This window comes from Triturus cristatus, chromosome 9 (genome assembly GCF_964204655.1).
Source record: "Triturus cristatus chromosome 9, aTriCri1.1, whole genome shotgun sequence".
NCBI classification, from domain to species: domain Eukaryota; kingdom Metazoa; phylum Chordata; class Amphibia; order Caudata; family Salamandridae; genus Triturus; species Triturus cristatus.
In genome coordinates, this window is record NC_140592.1 from 722451785 (window position 1) to 722475279 (window position 23495).

The 23495-nt window shown below is 44.5% G+C and overlaps 1 protein-coding gene across 1 annotated transcript in view; it reads left to right on the forward strand.

Moving 5' to 3' along the window:
• The first annotated feature begins 2756 nt into the window (after positions 1-2756).
• Positions 2757-23495, forward strand: part of LOC146798603 (muscarinic acetylcholine receptor M1-like) — a 422152-nt gene continuing 401413 nt past the window's right edge. Inside the window, exon 1 of the mRNA XM_085625907.1 lies at positions 2757-3076. The gene's annotated coding sequence lies outside the window, so the exon portion shown is untranslated. The remainder of the gene's footprint in view (positions 3077-23495) is intronic.

A 23495-nucleotide genomic window follows, 5' to 3' on the forward strand; every position in this document is an offset into this window, starting at 1 on the left:
CTCTTACAGCTGGGGACTGGTTGCGATACGAACTTAGATAATCTTTGTGGAGTCCAATATATCCTATGGATGACAAAAAATGATGATGTTTAAAATTGGGTTACAGCAAACAAATGATGGATGGAATGCTGACAATGCAAACATTCTCCCCCAGTCAAAAGATCTGGGTTAAATCCATCGTTCTTTTGCTCACTACGCCACCCCAGTTTGGACCCTGCCATATGCAAATCAGTCTTGATCCTGTGCTCCATGGGAACAGTCCAGACCAAACTGCCAGGCCAGATCCTCCCTGGACCGGAAACAAGCATCCTGGGACCGGTTTCAGGGTATGTCACCATTCTTCAGCCAGGCTAGCTTGAATCCTGTGGCACAGTGAGCAAGGGGCCCACGTCTGGGCATACCCATCCCACTTAGGGCAAAAAGGGTTACAGCAAACAAATGATGGACGGAATGCTGAGAATGCAAACATTCTCCCCCAGTCAAAAGATCTGGGTTAAAACCATCGTTCTTTTGCTCACTACGCCACCCCAGTTGGGACCCAGCCATATGCAAATCAGTCTTGATCCTGTGCCCCATGGGAACAGTCCAGACCGAACTGCCAGGCCAGATCCTCCCTGGACCGGAAACAAGCATCCTGGGACCGGTTTCAGGGTATGTCACCATTCTTCAGCCAGGCTAGCTTGAATCCAGTGGCACAGTGAGCAAGGGACCCACACCTGGGCATACCCATCCCACTTAGGACGAAAAGTGCTACAATTGGCCGGCGATACAGAGACATATAATGTTTTCAAAGATTCCATCCACAAAGATTGTATACAGTCTTCCTGTAGTGTACTTGTCCAGATGTCCGAGGGGGCCTTCACTTTATCTTCTTCTGCCTCCAAAAACTGCCACTTCTTTAGTGCCTAGGTTAATATCCTGTTGAGAGGCTTCAAAATCGAAACTGCCCCGCACCTCCTCTGCACTAGTGGAGGACTATAAGGTAAGCTGTAAGTATTTAAACCTGGGTAGCTTATTGCCTGTCCTATTGTTTAATGCCTCCCACGGAATCATTCCATCTGCTGATAGGAGATGCCCCCAGTTTGTTATTCCTGCCTGTGTTAGTGGCAAACTCAAAGCGTCTTTCATACACTCCGGTGTACCAGGGTATTCCCAAATTGGCGAAAAATCCGAAAAGTAGCCGATCTTTAGTAGTCGTCTAACTGTGAGCCATAGTTTCAATGCAGATTTTAGGACTTTTAGCCTCACTTTAAAAAAAAAATGTTGGGCTCTGAATTTATATAAGAATGCTTTAGGGCTTAAGTCATTAACCATTTCACTCAGTATTAACCCCCATGTGCTGCTCGAAGGCTCCCCTACCAGCATGCGGATGTTTTTAAATTGGAAGGCCATGCAGTAAAGTTTGAGGTCAGGCAGTGCTAACCCACCCTTTTTAAGGCCGCTCCGTAATCTTTTCCATGACAGGCTCACACCCCGGGATGCCCAGATGAAACTTGATATTTTACCTTGGATTTTGTTTATTTCTTCTTTAGAAAAGCTGAGATGCACTATCTCATCTGCTAACAATTTGTAGACTTCAATTGGTATAGAATCAGGTCCCGCTGCTTTTCCGTTTTTCATACGTTTGAGCTGCGTTCTGATATCCCCTTCTGTAATGGGAGCATCAAGTTTATCCCTCCCCTCAGTTGTTAAGACTGGGAGACACACATTATTTAACTAGTATTTCAATGCCTCTTCCTCTGGCCGCACTGAGTCCGTATATAACTCAGAGAAGAGGGAGACCAAGTTCTCCTGTATTTCCTCTTCTTTGTTTGTGATGGTTCCCTCCTGATTAATTATCAACTCCCTGATGTAGTTTCTCGTTCTCTCAGCCTTGGACTTCCAAGCTAAAAGTGCTCCAGCTTTTTCTCCGTACTCAAAATGTTGCATGCGCCCAGTGGCCCACCTTTCCCTACATTTAAGATCTAGTTTGATTTTATAATTAATCCTAACTTCCTCGAGATTTTTCAGAGTCTCCTCCCTCTGCTGTATATTATATGTTCCCTGCTGCGCTCTTCTTTCTAATATCCCGATCTCCTCTTTCAATTTTTTTAAATCAGCCCTTTCCGCCTTATTCTTAAAGGAGACCAAACTTTGTAGTACCCCCCTGAGATAGGCGTTAAAGGTGTCCCAAATAACTCCTATTGGGGCTGATTGGGTATTAATCTGAAAAAACTCAAGAGAGGCTGCCTTCAGGCGAGCGGTCGCATCTTAAATCTAATAGTATGGACCTTTTTAATGTCCCGCCGGGGAGGTAAGGCCTTGCTTCAAAACAACTATAATAACTGTGAAGATCCCACCCCCCCTCCCTCCCACTCCGCCATCTTTTTTTCCCCCCAAAAGTATTATATATATATATGTATATGTTTTCCTATTTATATTTATTTGTGCTCATCTTAATTGTATACATTTTCTTTTCCAGATCTGAGTTTTTGGGGAACATGGTGGCCGCGTGGTAAACGGTCACGGACCGCCGGGTGACGAAGGTGCATGTAATGGGTTTCGACCTCCCTCTTACCCCTCACTTCACCCATTCCACCCATCTTTATTAAAAATTGAGTTGTTTGTAGTCAAGCTAATGCAAAATTGGCCGTAACTTTCTAGAGAATGAATGAAAATAAAATACTGGAGTGCACACATGCCGATCTGTAGCATTCTGGCCAGGAGATCAATGGTCTTGGATTCGGCGCCAGGGGAGAGAGAGTGTCTATGTGGTTGCAGGCACCATGGCTCCTACGGCACGTTAGAGCAGCACGTATGCTGTGGGGCAGCGCTGGTGGTGTCAGCACCAGTCGGAGTGCGGCGTGCACGGTGTGGAGGAGCGTCCGCAGTGAGTGTATTGCAGAGGGGAGCCCCAGTGCAATGGAGAAGTTCTATAAGAACTCACACAGCGTTCATCTCGGAAGTGGTTGCCCCCTATGGAGAAGGTCAATGTCACGGCAGCTAAAGTTGGTGAGAATGTCGGTGTAATTCAGACAAAATATCAAGATACGCCCTGCGTACGAGAACCTTTGGCACTTTGGGAAGCCTCAACGGGGTAAGTGACGATTTTACTTTTTCTGCCAAAAGGGAGACAGTACTGCCAGCACCATCCCCTCAAGAGTGGTAAGGGCAAAACACCCATCAAAACTGAAAACTGCAAGGGAAGAGCCCACGGGGGTGAGGGGAAAAAATCTCCCCTACGCAAATTAGAGTCACCTCGTCCTTAAAAACTTATTATAAAGTCTTAACTTACGGCATGGCTTCCAGAGAAAAAGGGGTCGCAGGGAACAGAAGCATAGGGGAGCCGTCAATGTTACCCATTGAGACATCTGAGATGAGTGGAGCTAACCCCAGTTTGCTAGAAAGCAGCATTAGTAAAGGGGGGCAAATGGGGAGTGAAACAGGGAGCAAACATGGCGCTGAGATTCTTTTTCAGGACACCACTCAAAACATGTTTAGCGCTCTGTCCACTCATGAGGTAGATGACCGACCCGAAACGGAACAAGAGAACTTGTCAGGCCTGTTAAGTTGCCCCTCACAAGCTGAGCCTTCAGTAACAACTCGACCCAACCCAGAAAACTTAGATACGCCATTGGCATCCATTCTTATGGGCCTCCGGGAGGAATTTAAAACGCGATTTGAAACTTCAGAGGCAAATCAAGCTGATTTCAGGCCTCGTGCTCCGTGCTTGCGCAAAAATTAGATGATGTGGTCGCTCGGACAGGGCAATTGGAGGTGGAAGTCAGCTCAATGCAAAATTATATAACAAAAAACTCCAAAGGAGTAGAGGCTCTGGTTAAAGAAAATGCCAACCTTAGAGATGACATGGAGCGAACAGAAAATCATTCTTGTAGGAATAATCTGCGGATTATTAATATACCTGAAACAAAGGAAGGGTCAAATATAAAGGCTTTTGTGATAAAATTGTTAATGGAGACGGCTTTAAAGGACAGACTGGACATTAACCTTGATTTGGAGATTCAGCGGGTCCATAGGGATCCATTCAAGAGAAACCTGCAGCGGCAAAAGCCAAGAAAAATGTTGGTAAATTTCCTATCATACTCTGTCAAAGAGACTATTCTGCTTGCTGACTTTAAAAATGGCCCCAAAACACTTCAGAAACTGACGTTCAATATTAGATCAGACGTTTGCCATGCAACAGACCAAAAGCAATGGGAGCTGGGGAAAAGAATGGGGGAGCTAAATAGCCTAGGAGCTAAGGCTAAACTAAAATTTCCAGCCACGCACCGTGTTATGTGGAACAATCAAATGCGCAACATACGGTCTATAGACGAGGCAGATAGCCTGATAGAAGATATGAAAAATAGGTGGGCGGCTTTGATTAAATTATTGTCAGCTTAAGGATAGCTGTGGTTGTGGTTAGATTCTTCGTGTCAATATTTGAGGTCTCCTAGATTGTATAGGTTTGGGTGGGACAGATGGGTGTTCATTTCCGTAACAAGAAAGACATCTTTAAAGTTGGCATTGCTGGTTGGTGGTTTATATATTAAGAGGCAGGAATAAGTAATAGTTGGATTGGGGTTACATCTTACCATCAAGGAATCACAGCAGTCCATGTTGACGATTTAAATTGTTGCTATTAGTAGCATTTTCTTTTATGAATAACAGCCAAGCCTCTTTCAATTTTATAATACGATGTTTGTTATGATGAGAAAATCAAGTGGGATGATTTCATGGCATGAAAGTGCAGAATCTTCGCTGATCCATGTTTCTGTAATGAGGTCTAGTGTTGTTTCTGAGAATAGGTCAAAGATGTCAAAGTGATTTTCCTTAATGGATCATACAATTGAAGAGTAGGCATTTTAGTTGTTGCATTTCTTTATTCTTCAGTCCTGGTTCTTTGAAAAGGGATGTGTAGTGTCAAATGGGTGGAGGTAGGAGGGCATATTGGAGTTTGATGTGGCTGGTTTGGGGATGTATTGAGGTTGTGGCTTTTGGTGGAGGTGGAAGGGAGATTGTTTGATTAGAGAAATGAGAATTTTGAGATATGTTGATGTGTGTGGGCATTTGTGGTGGGTATTGGTGTTGTAACTGTTATGTTTGGTAATTTGGGTAGAGTGTGGGGGTTTGCAGTGGAAAGGTGCAATTTGGGTAGCTCCTGATCATGCATTTGCGTCTTCCTTATATTTATAGTTTCCTTCTGGCAACTGACATTTTATTTGTGAGTTATTTGGGTTCTGGATATTGAATTGTTATATTTTCTATGATAGGTTGTGTGGTGTTACTGTTCTGGCTGTTTTTGTTTTCCTAACGTTAGATGGCTGATGTCCCCATTAGTAGTGAAAGTCACTCAGTGATTGTATACAAGGGGTTTGCATTTAGTATGGGAGGAGTTTAGGGAGTATGAACAGATAACGTTTTTGTAATTGAGGGGTTTCTTACCTGAATATCTTATGGTGGAGATGCAGAGCTTCTGTTCCTGGACCCTTTCCAGCCCTAAAAGGCTCAAACATGCAACACCCTTAACCTACAGCCCTTTACATGGGTGCCTGGGCTGGACGCCCAGAGCCCTAGGGTTAAACAGTTTTAATGATGAGGTGATCTTGGGCCATGAGACACCTAGCCCTAACCCTGATGAATCAGAACCTTAGCCCTATATCCTAGAGCTCATAAGAACCCTAGGTCTAGCAAACAATCAGAACCCTATCCCTAGCAACCAATCAGTAGCCAAGCCCAAAGCCCTAGGTTCATTAGGAACCCTATCCCTAGCAACCAATCAGTAGCCAAGCCCCACGCCCTAATTACACTACGACCCTAGCAACCAACCAGAATCCTATCTCTATTACCCTATCAATAGCCAAGCCCTAAGCCCTAGATCTGCCAGGAAACCTAACCCTGGCAACTAATCAGATACCTATCTCTAGCAACCAATCAGTAGTCAAGCCCCAATCCTTAGGTCTACTAAGGACCATAGCAACCAATCAATAGCCAAACCTGAATCCCTACAAGCAGTGAGAAGCTTGGCCCAGGTGAAAATCCGAAACCAGGTACAGAAGCCATTAAAGCTCTTGGTTTACTAATCATGTGACCACAAACTTAAAGGCTGTGCAAGGTGGCTGGGAGGCCTGGGAGACCTATCATTAGGCCTGAATGGGATTTGAGGTGCATGAAGTGGCTACTTCTTCAACTCACACTCTCTTTGGTTATAGAATGGCAACATACCCACTTTCCAGTTCCTTTTCAACACCTGCAGGTAAGGCCTCTTTTATCCACTAAACAATGCTTTCATAGACTTCCAAAACTAGCTCTTGTACCCCGAAAACTAGTTGCTCCACTGCCAAAGACAATTTTACCCACAAAAAGCAGATTAATGCACCCTCTATACACGTAAGCAGGTGCGTGCATTCAGTTAATTTGCCCTTTTTGCTTGCTTTGAAGGGTTGGGGAAAGAGGGTCAAATGTGCTCTTTAGTAATGTAATACAGTGTGAGGAAAAAGGAAAGCAAGTTGAACAGTGGCACACTGCCAAAAACAGCTGGCTTAAAGTGAAGCTTTCTACTCTTATCACCTTTCACTCTGGCCTTTATCTCCGGGTTGGGCAGGGCTTCCAGTAGATGGGGGTGGCCCAAATGCAGATGGCTACATTGTGGTTCCTTCTCTAAACATAAGGAGCTGTGGAGGGTGAGGTGGGAGGCCTGCTTGTGTGATTCTGCACCCAGGCCCACACCTGTCAATAAATAGTATGCAGGGGTGGCTGGTGACATTTGAAAGTGGTGGGCGTAAAATGATTGGTATACTGCACCGTCGCGAGCGAGTGTAGCGAGTGAGCCCGAACCCCCATAAGGAGGGTTCGGGGGGGTTCTCCCCGTGAATATTTTGAAAAAAGAGAAGAAAAATGGTGCATTTTCAAGCAAATTTGAGAAAGCAGGAAGGTTAATAAAGCAATTGTGAAAGTGCAGTTATAACATTAATAAAGAGATGTCATATAACATAGGTAGCTGCTTATTCAGTATAACCACAGAGCTTCATAACAGACTTCGAGATACAATGCATTTCTGAGTACCTCACTCACAGATGTTTTTTATTTAGCAAACTAAACTGGTTGCAAAGTAGCAGCATTCAACATTGTTTACTTTTTGTAAATTTAATCAGCACGTCTCTCTTTAAGAGCAGCAAACTTCTCAATAACTTTAATGTTAAAGTCCGGGATTCAGTTTCCTTACCTTTAACTCTGGTGTTTGCTGGGTCGTAGCCGGGGTGAAAGAGCAGCAAAGGAGGTCTTGTTCTTCGCCGGAAAAATGACCAAAAATTTGGTAATGGTTGTCAAGCTTTAGAAGGTGCTGAAAATAAAAATAGAAACAATTTATTAATATATGTGATGGATGTGTTAAGCTTCTTCCTGGTACTTGTCAATTTCTTTCTTTGAGTTACAGAGTACGTTGATGTGGGATTTAGAGCAGAGAACTGAACAGACTAAAGGAAGAAAAGCCAAGTGGCTTTAACGTGGTGGACGTGCATCTATATTTGAAACAGCAGCTACAAAAACATGAGCATTATACCTTAAAAATGTTTTTCAACCCACACAGTTCTTGAAATCAACAGGAATGTTAATGGAGAAAACTGCAGAAGCTTTCTGAGTTCCAACGGATAGGACAAACTCCCTCTAAATCTAAAAGACACAACTTAAAAAACTGACAAATCCTTAAAAAACATCTATGGTACATTTGCTGTAATCACAGCCCAGCCTGTTGGCAAGTACTTGAAAATCTTGGAGTTATAAATGAATAAATGCATACGTTAATGCTAATATGAATAGATATCATTGTGGAATTTCTATTTTTTTTGGGTGTGCCATTATTTAGTAAAAAAAAGTCGTTATTATGAAAGCAAACAGTCGTGGGCTTTGCTTAGGGGTGTTATGGAGTTTGGCGGGGGCAGGGTGTATCGCCCCAGCTTCGTCTTTTTTTGGGTGCCTTCTTTAATCTGGAAGATGATGGTTGCCTCCACTGTACGTAATAGTTTTTCCAATTTAAAAAAAAAAGAGTTTAATAATTTCCCTGCACCGCTTTTTTATTGCTTCCTGTAAGAAATCACTTCATTAGGCGGGAGGCAGGCTTCAAGCACCATCGTTTCTAAACAGGACTCATGCTGTGTAGCATGAGTGTTTATCGACAACACAGTGCACTCTGATTACACATGACATGACCAGTACTTTTTTTAAATTGAGTTTTATATAACTTGACCCGAATCGGGTATCAGAGCGCTTTACGTAGCACCAGTTGTGTTACATGAGGACACATTCATTTTTGTTCGGCACGGGGAGGTTCAGCGTCATTGCCGAACGCCGAGAGCCCGAGAGTGAGACTCGAACCCGGTTCTCTAGATTCGAGGTCCACCACCACCCTAGCCGTTAGGCCGACTCCTCTACTACTTGCAATTGCAATTTCAAATACAATCTTACTGCCTCCTTCTAGAAGCCAGCCACTATGCGTGAAACTTTTAACTTAAAAGTTTCACGCATACTGGCTCAATAGTCAAAGAGACTATTCTGCTTGCTGACTTTAAAAATGGCCCCAAAACACTTCAGAAACTGACGTTCAATATTAGATCAGACGTTTGCCATGCAACAGACCAAAAGCAATGGGAGCTGGGGAAAAGAATGGGGGAGCTAAATAGCCTAGGAGCTAAGGCTAAACTAAAATTTCCAGCCACGCACCGTGTTATGTGGAACAATCAAATGCGCAACATACGGTCTATAGACGAGGCAGATAGCCTGATAGAAGATATGAAAAATAGGTGGGCGGCTTTGATTAAATTATTGTCAGCTTAAGGATAGCTGTGGTTGTGGTTAGATTCTTCGTGTCAATATTTGAGGTCTCCTAGATTGTATAGGTTTGGGTGGGACAGATGGGTGTTCATTTCCGTAACAAGAAAGACATCTTTAAAGTTGGCATTGCTGGTTGGTGGTTTATATATTAAGAGGCAGGAATAAGTAATAGTTGGATTGGGGTTACATCTTACCATCAAGGAATCACAGCAGTCCATGTTGACGATTTAAATTGTTGCTATTAGTAGCATTTTCTTTTATGAATAACAGCCAAGCCTCTTTCAATTTTATAATACGATGTTTGTTATGATGAGAAAATCAAGTGGGATGATTTCATGGCATGAAAGTGCAGAATCTTCGCTGATCCATGTTTCTGTAATGAGGTCTAGTGTTGTTTCTGAGAATAGGTCAAAGATGTCAAAGTGATTTTCCTTAATGGATCATACAATTGAAGAGTAGGCATTTTAGTTGTTGCATTTCTTTATTCTTCAGTCCTGGTTCTTTGAAAAGGGATGTGTAGTGTCAAATGGGTGGAGGTAGGAGGGCATATTGGAGTTTGATGTGGCTGGTTTGGGGATGTATTGAGGTTGTGGCTTTTGGTGGAGGTGGAAGGGAGATTGTTTGATTAGAGAAATGAGAATTTTGAGATATGTTGATGTGTGTGGGCATTTGTGGTGGGTATTGGTGTTGTAACTGTTATGTTTGGTAATTTGGGTAGAGTGTGGGGGTTTGCAGTGGAAAGGTGCAATTTGGGTAGCTCCTGATCATGCATTTGCGTCTTCCTTATATTTATAGTTTCCTTCTGGCAACTGACATTTTATTTGTGAGTTATTTGGGTTCTGGATATTGAATTGTTATATTTTCTATGATAGGTTGTGTGGTGTTACTGTTCTGGCTGTTTTTGTTTTCCTAACGTTAGATGGCTGATGTCCCCATTAGTAGTGAAAGTCACTCAGTGATTGTATACAAGGGGTTTGCATTTAGTATGGGAGGAGTTTAGGGAGTATGAACAGATAACGTTTTTGTAATTGAGGGGTTTCTTACCTGAATATCTTATGGTGGAGATGCAGAGCTTCTGTTCCTGGACCCTTTCCAGCCCTAAAAGGCTCAAACATGCAACACCCTTAACCTACAGCCCTTTACATGGGTGCCTGGGCTGGACGCCCAGAGCCCTAGGGTTAAACAGTTTTAATGATGAGGTGATCTTGGGCCATGAGACACCTAGCCCTAACCCTGATGAATCAGAACCTTAGCCCTATATCCTAGAGCTCATAAGAACCCTAGGTCTAGCAAACAATCAGAACCCTATCCCTAGCAACCAATCAGTAGCCAAGCCCAAAGCCCTAGGTTCATTAGGAACCCTATCCCTAGCAACCAATCAGTAGCCAAGCCCCACGCCCTAATTACACTACGACCCTAGCAACCAACCAGAATCCTATCTCTATTACCCTATCAATAGCCAAGCCCTAAGCCCTAGATCTGCCAGGAAACCTAACCCTGGCAACTAATCAGATACCTATCTCTAGCAACCAATCAGTAGTCAAGCCCCAATCCTTAGGTCTACTAAGGACCATAGCAACCAATCAATAGCCAAACCTGAATCCCTACAAGCAGTGAGAAGCTTGGCCCAGGTGAAAATCCGAAACCAGGTACAGAAGCCATTAAAGCTCTTGGTTTACTAATCATGTGACCACAAACTTAAAGGCTGTGCAAGGTGGCTGGGAGGCCTGGGAGACCTATCATTAGGCCTGAATGGGATTTGAGGTGCATGAAGTGGCTACTTCTTCAACTCACACTCTCTTTGGTTATAGAATGGCAACATACCCACTTTCCAGTTCCTTTTCAACACCTGCAGGTAAGGCCTCTTTTATCCACTAAACAATGCTTTCATAGACTTCCAAAACTAGCTCTTGTACCCCGAAAACTAGTTGCTCCACTGCCAAAGACAATTTTACCCACAAAAAGCAGATTAATGCACCCTCTATACACGTAAGCAGGTGCGTGCATTCAGTTAATTTGCCCTTTTTGCTTGCTTTGAAGGGTTGGGGAAAGAGGGTCAAATGTGCTCTTTAGTAATGTAATACAGTGTGAGGAAAAAGGAAAGCAAGTTGAACAGTGGCACACTGCCAAAAACAGCTGGCTTAAAGTGAAGCTTTCTACTCTTATCACCTTTCACTCTGGCCTTTATCTCCGGGTTGGGCAGGGCTTCCAGTAGATGGGGGTGGCCCAAATGCAGATGGCTACATTGTGGTTCCTTCTCTAAACATAAGGAGCTGTGGAGGGTGAGGTGGGAGGCCTGCTTGTGTGATTCTGCACCCAGGCCCACACCTGTCAATAAATAGTATGCAGGGGTGGCTGGTGACATTTGAAAGTGGTGGGCGTAAAATGATTGGTATACTGCACCGTCGCGAGCGAGTGTAGCGAGTGAGCCCGAACCCCCATAAGGAGGGTTCGGGGGGGTTCTCCCCGTGAATATTTTGAAAAAAGAGAAGAAAAATGGTGCATTTTCAAGCAAATTTGAGAAAGCAGGAAGGTTAATAAAGCAATTGTGAAAGTGCAGTTATAACATTAATAAAGAGATGTCATATAACATAGGTAGCTGCTTATTCAGTATAACCACAGAGCTTCATAACAGACTTCGAGATACAATGCATTTCTGAGTACCTCACTCACAGATGTTTTTTATTTAGCAAACTAAACTGGTTGCAAAGTAGCAGCATTCAACATTGTTTACTTTTTGTAAATTTAATCAGCACGTCTCTCTTTAAGAGCAGCAAACTTCTCAATAACTTTAATGTTAAAGTCCGGGATTCAGTTTCCTTACCTTTAACTCTGGTGTTTGCTGTCAAGCTTTAGAAGGTGCTGAAAATAAAAATAGAAACAATTTATTAATATATGTGATGGATGTGTTAAGCTTCTTCCTGGTACTTGTCAATTTCTTTCTTTGAGTTACAGAGTACGTTGATGTGGGATTTAGAGCAGAGAACTGAACAGACTAAAGGAAGAAAAGCCAAGTGGCTTTAACGTGGTGGACGTGCATCTATATTTGAAACAGCAGCTACAAAAACATGAGCATTATACCTTAAAAATGTTTTTCAACCCACACAGTTCTTGAAATCAACAGGAATGTTAATGGAGAAAACTGCAGAAGCTTTCTGAGTTCCAACGGATAGGACAAACTCCCTCTAAATCTAAAAGACACAACTTAAAAAACTGACAAATCCTTAAAAAACATCTATGGTACATTTGCTGTAATCACAGCCCAGCCTGTTGGCAAGTACTTGAAAATCTTGGAGTTATAAATGAATAAATGCATACGTTAATGCTAATATGAATAGATATCATTGTGGAATTTCTATTTTTTTTGGGTGTGCCATTATTTAGTAAAAAAAAGTCGTTATTATGAAAGCAAACAGTCGTGGGCTTTGCTTAGGGGTGTTATGGAGTTTGGCGGGGGCAGGGTGTATCGCCCCAGCTTCGTCTTTTTTTGGGTGCCTTCTTTAATCTGGAAGATGATGGTTGCCTCCACTGTACGTAATAGTTTTTCCAATTTAAAAAAAAAAGAGTTTAATAATTTCCCTGCACCGCTTTTTTATTGCTTCCTGTAAGAAATCACTTCATTAGGCGGGAGGCAGGCTTCAAGCACCATCGTTTCTAAACAGGACTCATGCTGTGTAGCATGAGTGTTTATCGACAACACAGTGCACTCTGATTACACATGACATGACCAGTACTTTTTTTAAATTGAGTTTTATATAACTTGACCCGAATCGGGTATCAGAGCGCTTTACGTAGCACCAGTTGTGTTACATGAGGACACATTCATTTTTGTTCGGCACGGGGAGGTTCAGCGTCATTGCCGAACGCCGAGAGCCCGAGAGTGAGACTCGAACCCGGTTCTCTAGATTCGAGGTCCACCACCACCCTAGCCGTTAGGCCGACTCCTCTACTACTTGCAATTGCAATTTCAAATACAATCTTACTGCCTCCTTCTAGAAGCCAGCCACTATGCGTGAAACTTTTAACTTAAAAGTTTCACGCATACTGGCTCAATAGTCAAAGAGACTATTCTGCTTGCTGACTTTAAAAATGGCCCCAAAACACTTCAGAAACTGACGTTCAATATTAGATCAGACGTTTGCCATGCAACAGACCAAAAGCAATGGGAGCTGGGGAAAAGAATGGGGGAGCTAAATAGCCTAGGAGCTAAGGCTAAACTAAAATTTCCAGCCACGCACCGTGTTATGTGGAACAATCAAATGCGCAACATACGGTCTATAGACGAGGCAGATAGCCTGATAGAAGATATGAAAAATAGGTGGGCGGCTTTGATTAAATTATTGTCAGCTTAAGGATAGCTGTGGTTGTGGTTAGATTCTTCGTGTCAATATTTGAGGTCTCCTAGATTGTATAGGTTTGGGTGGGACAGATGGGTGTTCATTTCCGTAACAAGAAAGACATCTTTAAAGTTGGCATTGCTGGTTGGTGGTTTATATATTAAGAGGCAGGAATAAGTAATAGTTGGATTGGGGTTACATCTTACCATCAAGGAATCACAGCAGTCCATGTTGACGATTTAAATTGTTGCTATTAGTAGCATTTTCTTTTATGAATAACAGCCAAGCCTCTTTCAATTTTATAATACGATGTTTGTTATGATGAGAAAATCAAGTGGGATGATTTCATGGCATGAAAGTGCAGAATCTTCGCTGATCCATGTTTCTGTAATGAGGTCTAGTGTTGTTTCTGAGAATAGGTCAAAGATGTCAAAGTGATTTTCCTTAATGGATCATACAATTGAAGAGTAGGCATTTTAGTTGTTGCATTTCTTTATTCTTCAGTCCTGGTTCTTTGAAAAGGGATGTGTAGTGTCAAATGGGTGGAGGTAGGAGGGCATATTGGAGTTTGATGTGGCTGGTTTGGGGATGTATTGAGGTTGTGGCTTTTGGTGGAGGTGGAAGGGAGATTGTTTGATTAGAGAAATGAGAATTTTGAGATATGTTGATGTGTGTGGGCATTTGTGGTGGGTATTGGTGTTGTAACTGTTATGTTTGGTAATTTGGGTAGAGTGTGGGGGTTTGCAGTGGAAAGGTGCAATTTGGGTAGCTCCTGATCATGCATTTGCGTCTTCCTTATATTTATAGTTTCCTTCTGGCAACTGACATTTTATTTGTGAGTTATTTGGGTTCTGGATATTGAATTGTTATATTTTCTATGATAGGTTGTGTGGTGTTACTGTTCTGGCTGTTTTTGTTTTCCTAACGTTAGATGGCTGATGTCCCCATTAGTAGTGAAAGTCACTCAGTGATTGTATACAAGGGGTTTGCATTTAGTATGGGAGGAGTTTAGGGAGTATGAACAGATAACGTTTTTGTAATTGAGGGGTTTCTTACCTGAATATCTTATGGTGGAGATGCAGAGCTTCTGTTCCTGGACCCTTTCCAGCCCTAAAAGGCTCAAACATGCAACACCCTTAACCTACAGCCCTTTACATGGGTGCCTGGGCTGGACGCCCAGAGCCCTAGGGTTAAACAGTTTTAATGATGAGGTGATCTTGGGCCATGAGACACCTAGCCCTAACCCTGATGAATCAGAACCTTAGCCCTATATCCTAGAGCTCATAAGAACCCTAGGTCTAGCAAACAATCAGAACCCTATCCCTAGCAACCAATCAGTAGCCAAGCCCAAAGCCCTAGGTTCATTAGGAACCCTATCCCTAGCAACCAATCAGTAGCCAAGCCCCACGCCCTAATTACACTACGACCCTAGCAACCAACCAGAATCCTATCTCTATTACCCTATCAATAGCCAAGCCCTAAGCCCTAGATCTGCCAGGAAACCTAACCCTGGCAACTAATCAGATACCTATCTCTAGCAACCAATCAGTAGTCAAGCCCCAATCCTTAGGTCTACTAAGGACCATAGCAACCAATCAATAGCCAAACCTGAATCCCTACAAGCAGTGAGAAGCTTGGCCCAGGTGAAAATCCGAAACCAGGTACAGAAGCCATTAAAGCTCTTGGTTTACTAATCATGTGACCACAAACTTAAAGGCTGTGCAAGGTGGCTGGGAGGCCTGGGAGACCTATCATTAGGCCTGAATGGGATTTGAGGTGCATGAAGTGGCTACTTCTTCAACTCACACTCTCTTTGGTTATAGAATGGCAACATACCCACTTTCCAGTTCCTTTTCAACACCTGCAGGTAAGGCCTCTTTTATCCACTAAACAATGCTTTCATAGACTTCCAAAACTAGCTCTTGTACCCCGAAAACTAGTTGCTCCACTGCCAAAGACAATTTTACCCACAAAAAGCAGATTAATGCACCCTCTATACACGTAAGCAGGTGCGTGCATTCAGTTAATTTGCCCTTTTTGCTTGCTTTGAAGGGTTGGGGAAAGAGGGTCAAATGTGCTCTTTAGTAATGTAATACAGTGTGAGGAAAAAGGAAAGCAAGTTGAACAGTGGCACACTGCCAAAAACAGCTGGCTTAAAGTGAAGCTTTCTACTCTTATCACCTTTCACTCTGGCCTTTATCTCCGGGTTGGGCAGGGCTTCCAGTAGATGGGGGTGGCCCAAATGCAGATGGCTACATTGTGGTTCCTTCTCTAAACATAAGGAGCTGTGGAGGGTGAGGTGGGAGGCCTGCTTGTGTGATTCTGCACCCAGGCCCACACCTGTCAATAAATAGTATGCAGGGGTGGCTGGTGACATTTGAAAGTGGTGGGCGTAAAATGATTGGTATACTGCACCGTCGCGAGCGAGTGTAGCGAGTGAGCCCGAACCCCCATAAGGAGGGTTCGGGGGGGTTCTCCCCGTGAATATTTTGAAAAAAGAGAAGAAAAATGGTGCATTTTCAAGCAAATTTGAGAAAGCAGGAAGGTTAATAAAGCAATTGTGAAAGTGCAGTTATAACATTAATAAAGAGATGTCATATAACATAGGTAGCTGCTTATTCAGTATAACCACAGAGCTTCATAACAGACTTCGAGATACAATGCATTTCTGAGTACCTCACTCACAGATGTTTTTTATTTAGCAAACTAAACTGGTTGCAAAGTAGCAGCATTCAACATTGTTTACTTTTTGTAAATTTAATCAGCACGTCTCTCTTTAAGAGCAGCAAACTTCTCAATAACTTTAATGTTAAAGTCCGGGATTCAGTTTCCTTACCTTTAACTCTGGTGTTTGCTGGGTCGTAGCCGGGGTGAAAGAGCAGCAAAGGAGGTCTTGTTCTTCGCCGGAAAAATGACCAAAAATTTGGTAATGGTTGTCAAGCTTTAGAAGGTGCTGAAAATAAAAATAGAAACAATTTATTAATATATGTGATGGATGTGTTAAGCTTCTTCCTGGTACTTGTCAATTTCTTTCTTTGAGTTACAGAGTACGTTGATGTGGGATTTAGAGCAGAGAACTGAACAGACTAAAGGAAGAAAAGCCAAGTGGCTTTAACGTGGTGGACGTGCATCTATATTTGAAACAGCAGCTACAAAAACATGAGCATTATACCTTAAAAATGTTTTTCAACCCACACAGTTCTTGAAATCAACAGGAATGTTAATGGAGAAAACTGCAGAAGCTTTCTGAGTTCCAACGGATAGGACAAACTCCCTCTAAATCTAAAAGACACAACTTAAAAAACTGACAAATCCTTAAAAAACATCTATGGTACATTTGCTGTAATCACAGCCCAGCCTGTTGGCAAGTACTTGAAAATCTTGGAGTTATAAATGAATAAATGCATACGTTAATGCTAATATGAATAGATATCATTGTGGAATTTCTATTTTTTTTGGGTGTGCCATTATTTAGTAAAAAAAAGTCGTTATTATGAAAGCAAACAGTCGTGGGCTTTGCTTAGGGGTGTTATGGAGTTTGGCGGGGGCAGGGTGTATCGCCCCAGCTTCGTCTTTTTTTGGGTGCCTTCTTTAATCTGGAAGATGATGGTTGCCTCCACTGTACGTAATAGTTTTTCCAATTTAAAAAAAAAAGAGTTTAATAATTTCCCTGCACCGCTTTTTTATTGCTTCCTGTAAGAAATCACTTCATTAGGCGGGAGGCAGGCTTCAAGCACCATCGTTTCTAAACAGGACTCATGCTGTGTAGCATGAGTGTTTATCGACAACACAGTGCACTCTGATTACACATGACATGACCAGTACTTTTTTTAAATTGAGTTTTATATAACTTGACCCGAATCGGGTATCAGAGCGCTTTACGTAGCACCAGTTGTGTTACATGAGGACACATTCATTTTTGTTCGGCACGGGGAGGTTCAGCGTCATTGCCGAACGCCGAGAGCCCGAGAGTGAGACTCGAACCCGGTTCTCTAGATTCGAGGTCCACCACCACCCTAGCCGTTAGGCCGACTCCTCTACTACTTGCAATTGCAATTTCAAATACAATCTTACTGCCTCCTTCTAGAAGCCAGCCACTATGCGTGAAACTTTTAACTTAAAAGTTTCACGCATACTGGCTTAACTACTAATGGCGGGTTCCAGAGTAGGGGGTGGCCTACACCCCAAAAAGGCTCTTCAGTGGTGTTATAGGAGAGCTCCTGTGAGGGCAGACAGCAGCCTAGCGCGTGCAGGCTGAAGGGGCCTCCTCCCCAGCCCTGCCGAGGCAATGCACTCCGAGGCATCAGTATGTCCTGCTAAAGCGGCTTGGATCTCGCATTCCAGCGTGTTGCTGTCGTGAAGCCCGGAGAAAACATTTTACCACCCTTCTTTAACCTCTGAACCCTCACCTCGGGCCGGAAGAAGGGGGCTGGCGTAGGGAGCAGTTCTGTTCTAAATAAAGGTCTCCATGTGCCCCGTGAAGAACTGTGTGAGAGAACTGACATCTCTCTTGTTCTTTCAATCCATCTATCGCCCTTGAAACTCTCACATGCACATATTCTGTCTCTCTCTGTCACCAGAGAGCGGGGCTGGGCATGTTGAGCAAAGAATAATGCATGTGTCCGTACGCATGTTTGTAAAATGACGGTGGCTGTCTGTGTGTTGTGTATTCGTGCGCGAGGGCGCCTGGCTGCAGATGTGTATAATGGTATGGATGGATGGTGTGCAATAGAGGGTATCTATGTATGTTGCTATGCATCGCGTTGTGCTTCTCTTTAAGGTGTTTATGTGATTGTGAGCATGGGCGTTTATGGGCACTTTGTTTAAATCAGTGTGTGCATGATTGTGTGCAACGTGTATGTGTATACGTGTGAATGAGAGAGAGCACGTGTCAGTGAACGTCTGTGTTCTTTAAAGTGTGTTTCAGTCTTCTTGGTATAAGAGTAGGTTTTCAGCTCCTTCCAAACTCTCTGCTAAGGGGATAACGTGCACCCCCTACCGTGGCCTCCTAACAGAAGGCTGCTCGGAGCTCCTTCCAGAAAGTAGTTCAATCTATAAACCCAGCGTAGGAAGAACTCCTGCTTAGCAACCTTTTTGTGCCGTCTCCCTCCTACCTTCCACGAGTTCCCTCTCTCACCTCAGAGGAACACACCTGGGTTTAACTGTCTCCCTCAACGACACCGGTCTGCCTATTGCCCTGTCGCAAATGTGCCCTTTTTCAAGCTAAGAACCTCCCAAACTCCCTTCTAAGGGGAAATACTCCTCTCTCTTAAAATGGACTCTTTTCTACTTCCCTTCAAATGTGAGCTCCCTCCGAGCTCTGTCGTTCCCATGTCTTCTTCCTAAGCATCGTTCCCGTCATACAAGGTCTCTCCCCAGCTTCCCCCTGGGTGAATCTAGGGATCAAGTGATCTTCCTGGCTGCCTCACTACAGCGTTCTCCTTTCTAGGTCCCGCCAAAAACGAGCTCCCTTCAAGGGCCATTTTGAGATGAACTCCCACAGGCCAGTCCAAGTCCACGTCTCCCAGTGCCTCGCTTTTCTTTCATATTGTAAACTCAACTGCAATATAGTAAATAGATTTATATCGCGGTTACGAATACGACCCCTAGCGACTCGCTAGGGGTCGTAACCGCGATATAAATCTATTTACTATTTGCAGTTGAGTTTACAATATGGAAGAAAAACAGATGAATATTAAAGATACATACTAGATTGTTCCTCTGATGAATGATGTGGTGACATTTTGCGACAGGGCAGCGAGATGTTTCAGGGCCTGTACTACTCACCAATGGACAACCGTAGACCGACGTAGTCACGGGAGTCAGGGACAACACAACAACAATTGCTGTGGACAACGATAGTAGTCACGTCAGTCACCACCACACGAGTCAACACGACGGGTCCGGGAGAGCTGACACACTGTATGTACAGTACACGTAGAGCAGTACACTGTTGTCACCGCCGCCACGAGGTGTGTATGGCAGACAGTGGCACCGTGCGTGATGACGCGACGGACTGCAGAGTACGCTGCGCACCTCATGGCCAATCACTGTTCACTGTGTTCAGACATAAGCCACAGTGATTGGCCATAGTTGCGCGGCACCCAATGCAGTTTCTTCGTAGGCTGCCGCGCGGTGTCTGAGACTGTCTCAGGCTCTCAGCCAATCCAGAGACGCTGCATTAGCAGCGCCTGCCCTGGATTGGCTAAAGAGCACGGATAGGGTTCGGCCATACCGAGAGACGGGGGCTGCTGCATGAGGCAACCCTCGGCCTCTCGGCCCCCTCCCTCTCAGTACAAGTGGTGCCTAGCTGGCTGACAGACAGTGTGGCGAATGCGCATGCGCTTGCTGGTCATGAGCCAAACTCGAGCATGCGCAAATTGCGAGCCGCTGTCAGTCAGTCAGTGCATGGGTGAAACAACTGAACTGTCACTCAACTTTCTTAGTGCTCGCCCCCCGGCCCCACCCCCTTCATGTCCCGACTCCCGCCCGGGGCCCGAAACACTAAGCTACCAATTCAAATATTCATTGCTGCTGCAAGCACGCACCGCGTGCGTAGTGGGGCAACGCCCCTACGCCTCAATGGACGCACCGCTGCTGATAGTATGATATGGTATAGTAAGGTATGGCCTGTCATTGTATAGTATGGAATGGTATGACCTGTCATTCTACAGTATCTTTTTTGTTGTATGGAATGTGTGAGAGACTGGCTTGGTATATGATGCACACTTATGTAAGTGGGCGCCCTGCACCAATTAAGACAACCCGTATAGTGGTTTTAAAGGTCTTAGAAATCCCCAGAAAGCTCTCTAAGTGGTAGCTGTGGAGAGCAGCCTTCAGGCTTAGTCCAGAAGGAGAGTAAAGCAACTTGTTTTACCAGAACACAATCTAATAGGTATAGATTAAAGGAAAAAGAACCACACATTGTATTTATAAAAATATGTATTTATTATAAGACACTCACTAACATATACAGATATATCCTACCCGGAGATATACACAATACACCCAATACTTTGCAATAGAAACAGGTAAGTAGCACAGACTGCACAGTGGTCACCAGGGGAGACCAAAACATATACTATAATAGTGGTATGCGAACCACGACTTGAGTCAAGACTATACCTAGAGGACTTAGAAGTGTTAGGGACCCAAGGAACCACCCAAGGTGAGTATCTAGAAACCCCACGAGGTTGTGTGCAGTGTGGGAACATGACCATGTTCTCTGTACAAAACAACATGTAAGTCACAGTTGCAATTTTAAAGAAAGAGGACCCTTCCCAGTGGACCATAATGAAACTTTGTGGGAGAGAAGAGGTTGGAGAGCCACCTCACCCCTAGATACCATTGGAACCAGGTTGCCTGCAACAGGGAATCCGGGTGCTTAGGTGTGAAGTGGCGTCGGAAACCTTTGTCAAACTCAATGGGAGACTTCAGGAAGATGCCGCTGCTGGAGAAGGTGAAAGTGTCCGGTGGAACCCATAGATGGATTCAAGGTGAAGAGTACCTGCAAGCAGAGGGGACAGAGTCTAGATCACTTGGGTGTGACCAAGGGGCACGGAAGACGAGTACCCACCGATGTCGGGTGCTGCAGGAAAGATGACGGTGACCTTGGAGCTGCAGCTGTGAGGACCAGGCGATGCTGTGGAAGGCCAGGAGACATTCACCAGCTGTCCCACGTCAGATGTCGAGAAATGAGGGGTCGGTGTCCGTCGGGAGCACCAACAAGCCTTGGCAACTGCAAATAACATGGAAAGCGAAGAAGGTGCAGTGTGGGGACCAGCAAGGTCAAGGGGACTCACAACAAGCAGGGGAGTCAGGGCAGGCCAGAGCAATCAGCGGAGCCCAAAGAATTCAAAGGTGACCCTTAACAGGACCTACAGGCCGGAGGCACTGGAGTCGCAGGAGGACCTCGAGCAGATCACCAAAGAAGCAAGCCCACGGTGCAAGTGATGCCCGTGAGGTTGAAGATCTTGGTCACTGGTGATGCTTGAGGTGGGGGCTATTCGGGGCCCGAAGATCTTGATGGAAGGAAGCCAACAAGCCTTTGCAACTGCAAATCGACGTGCTACACAGGAGTTGGGTTCCTGAGACTTTGATGAGGGATACTGGCCTCAAACTTGGTGAGAGGATAGGGCAGGCCTCGATGGATGTGTAGAACCACCACCTGTGTTGCTGAGCCTTTCGCATCCATGGGAGCCCAGGATCAGTAGACCAGCCAGCTTAGTTGCGGTGCTTGCAGATGCAGGGAATTGACTCCTTCACTTCAAGGGAGATTCCTTCAGGTGTCTTGGATGCCCATAGGCCTTGGAAGGTTTCCTGTATGGAGCACAGGCACAGACGTTGCAGCAGACGAGCAGGGTGAAGTGATCAGGAGCAGCGGGAGTCTTCCTGGTTGCAGCCTTGATGCCCAGAGCGAAGTCCAGAGAACTCCAGAGTGCCCAGACAGTCGAAGACAAAATGGTGTCTGAAATTAATCATGTCACACGGTGAATCTAGGATCCCACCCTCAGGTGAGCCCTTAAGTACCCTAAGGAAAGGGTTGAGATGATTCAGGGTTCCCTCCCAGGGGAGGGGTTGGACAGTGGGGAGCATACTCCCATGTCCTTTGTACAGTTTAGCGCCAGAGCGGGAACCAACGGCTCCCTCAGCTGGTTTGAACTAGACTATGCAAGGAGGGCACCAAATGTGCCCTTCAAGCAGACTAAGTGGCGCTGCAAGCGCTCCTACCAGGCCCCAATACACTAAACCCTGTCTGGGAGGTGGTCACACCTCCCTGTGACAGGATACCTATTGTTCTGCCTTCTCCTGCTCGAGCTTGGCTCAGCAGCAGGAAGGCAGAATTGGGTCTCTGGTCGGCAGGAGCCATGATGTGCTGTCCGGGTCTAGAAGACTGGTACCGGGAGCACTGAGGGCCTAACAGAGGGCCTTTACATTGCTTGGAAGCATACCTCCCACACCGGAGGTGTGATTTCAACATGTTTGATACCAAACATGACAGAGTTCGTTACAGCCAGTTTCGAGATGGTCATCGCGTAATGATGCGGTACCCCTCTATATGTTATATGGCTGTCTCACTTACAACCCGGGAGAATGGACACAAAAGTGTGCAGGAGTATCCTGCTGATGCAGGTGCACCCTCACACTTAGAACAGAGCACCCTGCCTTCAGGATTGAAAAGGTCTACTGCAGGAGTGACTTATAGGTTTTAAGTGCAGTGACCCTAGATATAGGGATCCTATATCTTTTGTAAGTGGTGTTAGCACCAGCTTACACAGGTTGCAATGGCAGGCCTGTAGTGACAGTTTGAATGGTCTCAATGGGTGGCATAAATTATTGCTTTAACACATGGGGACTCCTGGGGTACCCATGTCCTGGGTCCCTAAGTACCATATACTAGGGACTTAGAAGGGTACTCCAGTATCCAATCGGAAATGTCCCTAAGTACTTACCATAACAATTTAGGGGGGAAAGCAGAGAGATGGGGTCCTGATTAGCAGGATCCCAGTCAGACTAGTCAGAAACAGCATAGCACTAGGCAAAAAGTGGGGGTAACCATGCAGAAGGATCCTACCTTCCTACAGTATGGTATGGCCTGCCATTGTATATCTCTGCAATGTATGGTGGCCTGTCATTGCACAGTATGGTATGGCCAGTCATTGTGTGGTATGGTATGGTATACAGTATAGTACGACATGTCATTGTATAGTATATTATGGTTTGAGCGGCCATTTTATTCTATGGCATGGCCTGCCATTGTATGATGAGGTATATCCTTTTATAGTATGGTATGACTATGGTATGGCCTGTTACTGTATAGTATGATATGGTATGGTATTGCCTGTCATTGTATAGTATGGGATGGTATGGCCTGTCCTTGTCTAAGATGCTATTGTATGATATAACCTGCCATTGTATGGTATGATCTGGCATGTCATTGTATAGTATGGTATGGTATGGTATAGTATAGTATGGTATAGTATGGTATGGCATGGCCTTTCATTATAAAGCATGGTATGGTATGGCCTATAATTGTAAAGTATGGTATAGTATGATATGGTCTGTCATTGTATGGTATGGTATAGCTTGTCATTGTATAATATGGTACGGTATGGCCTATCATTGCATAGTATGGTAAGGTATGGCCTGTTTACTACAATTGACGCTTGAGTAAATGAGTTTTGGGCCGGGTTACTTGGGTTAGATTAACATCTTATATAAATACCCGACAGCATGAGTTTGGAATGGGACCAGTAATATTGTACAGCTTCATGATCCAAAGGGGGACCCGGCAGTGGTGCCCATTTTCATCATTGGTCTTTGCTCTGGCAATGGAGCCCCTGGTATGAC